A 10638-nucleotide genomic window follows, 5' to 3' on the forward strand; every position below is an offset into this window, starting at 1 on the left:
CATGACTTACTCTGGTGTGTGAGGAAGATTCTTCATTTACAAGAACAAACTGAAATCTATCAGATAAATATGACTTAAACCAGCCTAATGCAGTTCCTTTAATCCCAATAACATGTTCAATCTGTGTAATAAGATACTGTGATCGACCGTATCAAATGCAGCACTGAGATCCAACAGGACAAGCACAGACACAAGTCCGCTATCAGAGGCTAAGAGGAGATCATTGGTAACTTTCAGCAGTGCTGTTTCTGTGCTATGATGCACTCTGAATCCTGACTGAAACTCTTCAAACAAATTATTTCTGTGTAAATGATCACAAAGCTGAGCTGCAACTATTTTTTCAAGAACTTTAGACATAAAAGGGAGATTGGATATAGGTCTATAATGAGCCAACACTTCTGAATCAAGAGTAGGTTTTTTAAGTAAAGGTTTAATTACAGCAACCTTAAAAGTCTGAGGTACATATCCTGTCAACAAAGACAGATTGATCAAATCCAATATGGAAGTGTCAATTAATGGGAAAACCTCCTTGAACAGTCTGGTTGGGATTGGGTCTAAAACACAAGTTGATGGTTTAGAAGAGACTATTGCTGTTGTTAGTTCAGAGAGATCAACTGGGCAGAAGCCGTCTAAATACAAATCAGGTTCTAAAGATACTTCTAAAGCTGCTGTACTTGATGATACATCACTAATAATAGTGGGAAGGACTCCATCAATCTTCTCTCTGATAGAAACAATTTTATTAATAAAGAAGCTCATGAAATCATCACTGCTGAGAGTTAAAGGAATAACTGGCTCAGCAGAGCTCGGACTCTTAGTCAGACTGGCTACAGTGCTGAAAAGAAACCTGGGATTATTCTTATTCTCATCTATCAATGATGAATAATAAGCAGTTCTAGCTTTACGAAGGGCTTTCTTATACATTGTTAAACTATCTTTCCAGACTAACTGAGACTCTTCTAAATTAGAGGAACGCCACTGTCTCTCCAGCTTTCTTGCAGTCTGCTTTAAAGCACGCAGCTGTGAATTATACCAAGGAGCCAACCTCTTCTGACTGATTACCTTCCTTTTCAGAGGGGCAACATTGTCCAGTGCTGTACGCATTGAAACTATAGTGCTGTCAACAAGAGAGTCAAGTGCTGCTGGAGTAAAGTTTATGTAGTCGTCCTCTGTCATATCTGCACATGGCAGTGAAGAAAAGGATGATGGAATTAATTCTTTAAATCTGGTTACAGCATCCTCTGATAGACACCTTCTATATGTAAATTTCTTCTCAGAAACTGTATAGTCAAGTAATGTAAACTCAAAGGTTATCAGAAAATGGTCAGATAAGACAGGGTTATGAGGGAACACTGTTAACTGTTCACTCTCAATGCCATAAGTCAGAACAAGATCAAGGGTGTGATTAAGGCAGTGAGTCGGTCTGTGAACACTGAGAAAATCCAATAGAGTCTAATATAGAATTAAAGTTCATATTCAGGCAGTCATTTTCAACATCTACATGAATATTAAAGTCACCCACTACAATGACTTTATCTGTACTCAGCACTAACTGGGATAAAAACTCTGAGAATTCAGACAGAAACTCAGAATAAGGGCCAGGTGGACGATACACAACAACAAACACAAGAGGTTTCTGGGATTTCCACTTTGCGTGGGAAAAACTGAGAATCAGAGATTCAAAAGAGCTCAAACTAATCTTGGGTCTGGGACTGATGAGTAACCCTGATCTGAAAATAGCTGCCACTCCTCCTCCTCTGCCTGTGGTTCGAGGAACGTGAACATTTAAACAGTCAGAGGGAGTTGCTTCATTAATGTTAACATGATCCTCCTGCTGCAGCCAGGTTTCTGTAAGACAAAATATATCAATATGATGATCACAAATCAACTCATTCACTAACAGAGACTTCGAAAGGAGAGATCTGATATTCAGCAAACCACATTTAATAGTTTGATGTTTTTGTTCAGTTAAAGTTTTTGTTTTAATAATTTCTTTTTGCACAAGAGGATTTGCTCCTTTTGTGTTAATCGATTGGGTGGGTAGCAGCAGGTGGGAAGCTGCAGAGAAGTGTGTAAGACTACAACTCTGCATCCTGGTCTGAGCCCTGGGTTGTCATGTTTTAGGGTGGCAAATAAATTCATCCATATTTCTAGAAATGAGAGCTGCTCCTTCCAAAGTGGGATGGATGCCGTCTCTCCTCATCAGACCAGGTTTTCTCCAGAAAGATTGCCAATTATCTCTGTAGCCCACGTTGTTTGCTGGACATCATCTAGACAACCAGCGATTGTAGGACGACATGCGGCTAAACATGTCATCACTGGTCAGATTTGGCAGGGGTCCAGAGAAAACTACGGAGTCCGACATTGTTTTGGCAAAATCACACACCGATGCAACATTAATTTTAGTGACCTCCGATTGGCGTAACCGGGTGTCATTAACGCCGACGTGAATAACTATTTTACCATATTTACGTTTATCCTTAGCCAGCAGTTTTAAATAGGATTCTATGTCGCCCGCTCTGGCCCCTGGAATGCATTTGACTATGGCCGCTGGTGTCTCTAATGCCACGTTTCTGACTATAGAGCTGCCAATTACCAGGGTTTTGTCCTCAGCGGGTGTGTCGCTGAGTGGGGAAAATCTGTTAGAAGCGTGGACAGGTCGATGGTGAACAACGGGCTTGACTTTAGAGCTATGCCTCTTCCTGACAGTCACCCAGCCACGATGTAATCCCGGCTGCTCGGGTTCTGCCTGGGGGCGGCTAATGGAGCTAGCTACGCTAGGTGGCTCCACACTGGCAAAAGGGGCCTGGCTCGCTATCGGTTGATTTTCAACAGTGCAGAGCCGAGCTTCCAATTCAGATAACCTCGCCTCCAAAACTACAAAAAGACTACATTTGTTACATGTACCATTATCGCTAAAGGAGGCAGAGGAGTAACTAAACATCTGACACACGGAGCAGGTGAAAGCAGGAGAAGGAGGAAGAGAACCGGTAGCCATGCTAAGCTAGAGAGCCAGACACACCGCTAAAAAGTGAGAATAAAGATTAAAGATCTGTAGGAGTGTGTTAGAACAGAACGGTAAGCTATAGAGTTTAACTATGCAAAATTGTGTAAGTTATAGATCGAAATAAAGTGATTATCAGTACTCCAAGCGGAGCAAGAAATTCCACAGTGCACAAGCAAGGTAACAGGAAGTGATGCAACACGTCTTACCGCAAAGCGTCAATCCGTTGACAACGTTTTCAACCACAAAAACGTATTGTTTGGACTGTCCTCACACTCGGGGGTGAATGAGAGAGCAATTTCCTGCCCAAACTGCAGCAGCAGGTTAGCCTGGCTGACGCGTCCACAATCTCGATGAGATGGTGGTCTGGGAACTAGGTGTGCATTTTCTCGTATTTGAGGCGTGGTTTACGAATGCCTAGAGCCGTTTATTGGGCGCTACGAATGTCTATCAAATGACGTCAGGTTCTTCCCATGCTGCTTTGCGCGCGATTCATAGCCAATTGTATCACTTATACCAGATGACGACAGAAATTCGACGAGGAAGAAGAAAAAAAAGGAAAATAAAAGTAAACTTGCGCTCTAAGCTACTTAAATTGACAACAAAGTAGGCATATATGCTATATTCTACATGAATTTTTATGTTGTAGAGTTGTGAATTTATTTTAATAATGGAGAAATTGAGCAGCCTTGCTTTGTTGTCTACAGTAGTAGATCAACCCTCATCTTACTTTGAAGCTCCCAGCTCTCTGAAGTGACGTCAACGAAGCTTTAGCAGCAGAAAAGCTATCAGGCTTGTGTTGATGATAATAATAAACTCCTGGACTATGTACAAACTTCCAAATGCATCGTTTTGTGAGTACAGACCATATTTGTACAACTGTAGAAGTTTGGTGTCATGACATGTGATTTTAGTGTGGTAATTTTGGAGATACTGCCAGGGTCCGTTAGCGCTTGTACTAAGCTATTCGGGATAACTCGGTAACTCAGCTGATGTTCAGCCAATATCGGAAAAACTTCGGGTGGGCTACTTGGCTGGATGTCACGGTTCAAATGACCCTAGGGTGAATCTACTCCGAAACACTTTCAGAGGCTGCATTGAACGGTAACGTTGTGTCCGCTGTCATGTTGGATTAACGCTCTACAAGCTTCGGTGTAGCGCATAGACGTCGTCATCGTCTTGCTGCTGCCCCCGTTCTGTGATTGGTTCCCAAACTCTAGCAAAAATAAGGGCGGTGGTTTCCAGGCTGACTTTGCAGTGAGAATGAAATCGAGCGCAAAGCAGCATGGGAATTCCCAGGCTAGCAGCAGGTAGCATCCCTGTGAAATGGAAAGGAAAGGTCAAGTGCTAGACATACTCTGGGTGCCAAATCCTAAAATGTTTTCTACAGTTGAGGAATAGATACGATATTATCTCTGGTGCCAACGTGAAACTTAAATTCAACCTGGGGTCCGTTTCACGTAGCAGGTTCAACCAACTCTGAGTCTATTCCTGATCTCTGAGTTGATCTACTCTGAGATAGAAAACCCTGAGTTTTCGGTTCCAGAAACGCTGATTTGAGTGAGGTTAATCAACTCTGAGTAAGTTCACCTTGAGTTTAGCGCGTGCACCACAACTTTAAAAAGCCATCATCAATGGAGCCCCGATTCGACGAGTCACCTTGGCAACGGGGAAGAGGAGGGGCTACGTTTTTCACCAACCTCGAATTGGAAATCTTAATGCGCTCATACGGCGAGTTTCAATACGTTTTTAGAAATAAGTGCAACACCTTTGCAGCAGCAAAAGTGTAAGTTTAAATGTAGTTCTTTGCAATCACAATAATATTACAGGGAAACTGCTTGAATGGTAGCCCATTCATTTATTTCATTTAGGTGCAATCCCGCAGGGGAGAAGCGCTCTTGGCAGCAGTTTAAGATGAAATATAAAAACATTGTTCAAACAGGTGAGACCTCGGCATGGAGGTACCTCATTTTGATCATGTTTTACACTGTAAAATAAATATTAAGTGGCTATTTGACTGTGCAGTTATTTTATTCCCAACATAATGCATTGTTTAAACTCCTCCCTTCTGCAAGGTGCTACAGAACTCTGTACGCCAAAACAACAAGACACAGGAACAGTTTCTTCCCTCAGGCTGTCTCTGTGTTAAACAGCTAAAACCGGACTTCAGTGTTTCATCCTTGCACCATGCACCAATTTGCACTTCTGATTTAATCTTGTTCTATGTCTATTTTTTTGTCTATTTTTTTGTAATTGTTGCACTAAAGAGAGTGAGGTGTAACCGGAGTCAAATTCCTCGTGTGTGTCCACATACCTGGCAATAGAAAGCGATTCTGATTCTGATTCTGATAATGCTGTTTTCACACACATAAACTATGTCTTCTCATCTATATCATCCATCCATCCATTATCTATACACCGCTGAATCCGTCAGTCGGGTCGCGGGGGGGCTGGAGCCTATCCCAGCGGTCAATGGGCAAGAGGCGGGGTACACCCTGCGCCGCCAGTCCATCACAGGGCCACATAGAGACAAACAACCATACACACTCACACTCACACTCACTCCTAAGGACAATTTAGAGTCATCATCTATATCATGTTCTGTTAAATAATTAAGCCTATTTAAACTAACACAGACTTCTACTGAGCCAACAGAAAGAAGGCAGATGCCCGTAAAACGGGTGGTGGTCAGCACCGCCACCTCTAACGGGAGGCCAGTGGCTGAGGGAATCCCCCCCCAAGACACGAGTGCCTTTATAAAATATAATAGGCCTATATATGTCTTTTTTAAGCCTATTCATACAAATATTTATTTGTCTTTTATGTCTTTTTTTTCTTTTGTCCCAACACATTCTGATGGTGCCGCTCAAAAAGATAATTGTCTGTCAATGCAAAAATCTATGTGCGGTCTGATAACCATCTCCGACGAATATTTATTTCTCTGCGCAATAATGCTGCACCTTCATCCACGGGATCGTTGTCAGAAGGACATGTTCGTGAAAAAAGTTGCCTCCTGCTGTGCCTAATGGACTTCTAGAAGTAGAAGAACTCGCTCTGCTGAATGAATGAATGAGGAAATCAAATGGCGTGTGTGGCTGAAAGAGGGCGGAGACAGAAAGAAACTCAAGGTTTCTTGAATAAAACCTGGTCCCGACCAGGTTAGGTTCAGAGAGTCTGTTACTCCGGTAACTGACCGTGAGGTTAAGTTACCTCTCTTTGTGAAACAGGCTAGAGTTACCCCTCTTTCTCAGGGTTGAGTTACCTCCCTTTGTGAAACGGAAAACTCAGGGTTTGCCTCATTTCAGGGTAGAGCCCAGGAAGGAGCGCCTTATATGTGGATCTGGATGGTTGATGAGCGATTGCCAACACCTGGTGAGTCTGCCATGTTGAATTTGCGGCTAGCCTTCATTTCAACCTGGAGAGACTCACACGGAGAGATAGGGAGACAATTGCAAGGTTTATTGTCAATATTTCTTTGGCGCTCGGGCCCCGGCGGAGGACATGCAAGCTGAACCGCTGTGAGCTTGAAAGTCCGGCATAGGTAGATAGATGCTGAATATCTTCCCCCCAAAAACTGAGCCGGGGCCGAGCTGGTGAGGGACTGGCTGCAAGGTGAGGAAGGAGCCTGTGAGAAGGGTTGCCCCCCCCCCCAAAAAAGAAGTGAGCCCGCCTGGGCTGCCTGAGGAGAGAGAGAACGGGAGAGTGAGCCCGCCTGGCTGCAGTGGATTAAGCCCGCCTGGGCTGCCTGAGGAGAGAGAGAAACTGAGGAGAGAGAGAAAGGGAGAGTGAGCCCGCCTGGCTTCAGGGCGTGAGCCCATCTGGGCTGCCTGAGGAGAGAGAGAAAGGGAGAGTGAGCCCGCCTGGGCTGCTGGGGAAGTGAGCCCGCCTGGGCTGCCGGGGAAGTGAGCCCGCCTGGGCTGCCGGGGAAGTGAGCCCACCTGGGCTGCAGGGGAGTGAGCCCGCCTGGGCTGCAGGAGAAGTGAGCCCGCCTGGGCTGCAGGGGAAGTGAGCCCGCTTGCGCTGCAGGGGAAGTGAGCTCGCCTGGGCTGCAGGGGAGTGAGCCCGTCAATATTTCTTTGGCGCTCAGGCCCCGGCGGAGGACATGCAAGCTGAACCGCTGTGAGCTTGAAAGTCCGGCATAGGGAGATAGATGCTGAATATCTTCCCCCCAAAAACTGAGCCGGGGCCGAGCTGGTGAGGGACTGGCTGGAAGGTGAGGAAGGAGCCTGTGAGAAGGGTTGCCCCCCCCCAAAAAAGAAGTGAGCCCACCTGGGCTGCCTGAGGAGAGAGAGAACGGGAGAGTGAGCCCGCCTGGCTGCAGTGAATTAAGCCCGCCTGGGCTGCCTGAGGAGAGAGAGAAAGGGAGAGTGAGCCCGCCTGGCTTCAGGGCGTGAGCCCGTCTGGGCTGCCTGAGGAGAGAGAGAAAGGGAGAGTGAGCCCGCCTGGGCTGCTGGGGAGTGAGCCCGTCTGGGCTGCCTGAGGAGAGAGAGAAAGGGAGAGTGAGCCCGCCTGGGCTGCTGGGGAGTGAGCCCGCCTGGGCTGCCGGGGAGTGAGCCCGCCTGGGCTGCAGGGGAAGTGAGCCCGCCTGGGCTGCAAGGAAAGTGAGAGAACGGGGAGAGTGAGCTCGCTTGATTTGCCATAGAGATAGAAAGCCCCCTTTTGCTGCCAAAGAGATAGTGCTGCCAGAGAGAGAGAGAAGCGACAATTAGAGCTGAAGGACTCCACCACCAGTAGTTGATGCGAGAGCTTACCTATAAGCTGAGTGAGCGCTGAGCAGCGAGCACGGATTGAAGGTCTGGACGGATGTAGGAGGAGTAGGCTGCCGAAGACCAGCAACCGAGCTGTTGGAGAGATGCCTCGGGAACACCTTGGACGGCTGCGGAGATAGCTGCCCCAATCCGAAACGAATGTCCGGAGTATTGGAGAGGGGGAAGGCCAGCTAGAGCCAGGGATTTCCTAAGGAATCTGATGAACCATGCTGCAGTCATGGGGGAGCCGTCGGGAGTGAGGAACAAGGGGCCAATGAAGGGGCGGAGCTTATGGCGTTTGTCAGCAAATTTAATCATGGCTAGGAAGGGACAAAACGGGCCGCCGAGACAGGCTATGGAGATGACGGCAGGGCCTTTGCCCTTAGAATGTTTGAGGTGGAGGTCAAAGTGATCGGGAAAAAAAAAACAAGTCGTCGGGCATCAGATCTACTGACGGGTTGAAGACGCCCTGAGATGTGAACTCGCCTACCCTAAGGAGTCCGTAGAAGGCCAAGAGAAAAACGCTTGACAGGAGTGCTTTAAGGTACGAAGAAAAGGGGGACGACCTCAGGGTTAAAAGAAGGCTCTTAAGAATAGAAAAGTGATGGGTTTTCTGCCATCGAGCTGGGGAGGAGAGTGCTTAGCCATGCCCTTCAGGAGGAGCTTAATGGCATGGTTAGAGAACAGACTCGGGCATGGGCCCAGATGATAGAGTTTTGCATGGAAGTTAAAGCCAGCTAGGAGGGATCGAATATAAGGGAGCTTGAAACGTCGCTGGTCAAAGCTATCCAGGAGAGTCTAAATAAAACTATTAAATGTAAAACGTTTTTTGTTTTTTTTTGTCCTTTACAAAAGGGGAAAATTAAAAGGAAAGGTTAGCAACCCTGCAACCACTGACATGGATGCAAAACACGAGTAGCTGAAAGACAAAGTAGAGCCAGCAGATCAGCTGCTACACAAAAGCACACATTTACTTATTCAAATATTAAGCAGCTACGAGTGGCTAAAAATCTTTTAAAATCAACAATATTTCATTGATCCGGGACAAAAGTAGCTGTGTGAGGTGCGCCCAGACACAATGAGGGATGACTGCTGTCACACTGCCTTGGGAGCGGCTGATTGAGAATACGGTGGCGTCGGTGTAAAAACAACTAATAACCAAATCTATCATGCGGCACAATACTCTGCAAACGTCCCGCAGATCAGTGTGGCCTTGTGCAGGATGCAGAAGCGTCACAACATTCGAGCAGCTGCCAGCAATAAAGATTAAAGCCCTGTCTAACGGGGCAGCAGCAGGGCATGAGGCAGTGCCAAGGAGCATAGCCGAGCAGAGCAGGGCAGGGCACTATAGAGCAGAGCAGGGCAGGGCAGGGCAGGGCAGAGCAGAGCCGGGCACGCAGCGCAGAACCGGGCACAGCAGAGCAAAACCGGGCACAGCAGAGCAGAGCAGGGCACGGGAGAGCAGAGCAGAGCCGGGCACGGCAGGGCAGAGTAGGGCTGAGCAGAGCAGAGCACAGCAGGGCACAGCAGAGCAGAACAGAGCAGGGCACAGCAGAGCAGGGCCTGAGCAGGGCAGGGATATGAGCACAGTCACTCGCTGTGATGGCTACTGCTGTGGTTATGTCCAGCTGTAACAGTTTATGCTTCTTATGCTGCTCCAGAACACAGCAGCTTAATGCTGCATTAAAGGAGCCGTCGCTTTACATCGAGCTGTTGCATGTCATCAAACACTAAAAACAAATGTGCTGCAGCCATGATCCTAACAACGCCAACAGCAGCCCCAGTGACAGCTATTTCATCTCAAGGCTGCACTCACAATCGCAGCTAGCTGTTCAAGGAGCTCCTCTATTACCTTTTTGAATGCAGTGGTGTAGCTTGTGTACATGCAGCCACAGCTGAAGGACTCTTTATGTGGTCTGCAACATATCCGCATACCAAACGTATTGTGTCACAGCACAGCCCTGACTTCCCTTGTGGGAGATGCAATGTGAAGACCGTTTAAGGTAATGAGAAAATATCCTCCAATTGTAAAGTTCTGCCTTCCAGACAGCATGAGAAAAATACGCCTGCATTTCTCACTTAATACACACACGACTGTTTTCACATCATAGTCAGTTCCATCGTTATCAATATTTCGGTCACTTCCTGGTCTGATTTAGTCAATATCATTACAAGTTAATAACCTATCATAGTTGAGCTGCAACACTTTTTAAAACATGGCGTCACCAACATCTTTTACATGCTGATCATGTGTTAACAACGCCTTACCCAAACAGTTTGGTCAGTTCTTGCAGGCTTTGGGCTGCAACATCATTTCGTTAGACTAAGAAATAAATGGTCCTGGTTAGCAAGACATCATGGTTTGTGATCATTCAAAGAGGCACCACCTAGGATGCTGTGATGGTGGTAACAGAGCTGAAATTTGACTTTAAGTGCTGGATCAAACAGCTGTTGATTATTAACTGCTACGCCCAACGTAGGGCTCGAACCCACGACCCTGAGATTACCAGTCTCATGTACTACCGACTGAGCTAGCCGGGCTGTTACCTGTACGGTGATCAGCTGGAGCAGCGGAGGGGGCCGGCTTAACGGAATGGAGGGACAGAGGGCGCTACGATGGCCGACGGCCGAGCAGGAGAAGTATGGGATTGCTTGAGTCAACATAACCAGGAGCTCGGTGTCCAGGACGGATCAGTCCAGGCGAACACCCGACTGTGACAGAACAGAGGCGGCTTCTTTTTTTTTTTTTTTAAGAGGAGAACGCCTTGTGGTAATGGTAAAATAGGGACTGCCATTTTATAGGTTGAGATCGGCAATCAGAGCGAGATAGGAGTCCAGCTCGACTCGGCGCTCGGGATAAACAGAGCAATAACGTCCCTGTAGACC

The 10638-nt window shown here is 46.9% G+C and overlaps 1 non-coding gene across 1 annotated transcript; it reads right to left on the reverse strand.

The window, feature by feature from the left end:
* Window positions 1-10220: 10220 nt before the first annotated feature.
* Window positions 10221-10293, reverse strand: trnat-ggu (transfer RNA threonine (anticodon GGU)). Its single transcript has one exon. It is a non-coding gene; the product is annotated as a tRNA-Thr (tRNA).
* Window positions 10294-10638: the final 345 nt, after the last annotated feature.

Source organism: Odontesthes bonariensis, chromosome 20, assembly GCF_027942865.1.
Source record: "Odontesthes bonariensis isolate fOdoBon6 chromosome 20, fOdoBon6.hap1, whole genome shotgun sequence".
Lineage (NCBI taxonomy): Eukaryota > Metazoa > Chordata > Actinopteri > Atheriniformes > Atherinopsidae > Odontesthes > Odontesthes bonariensis.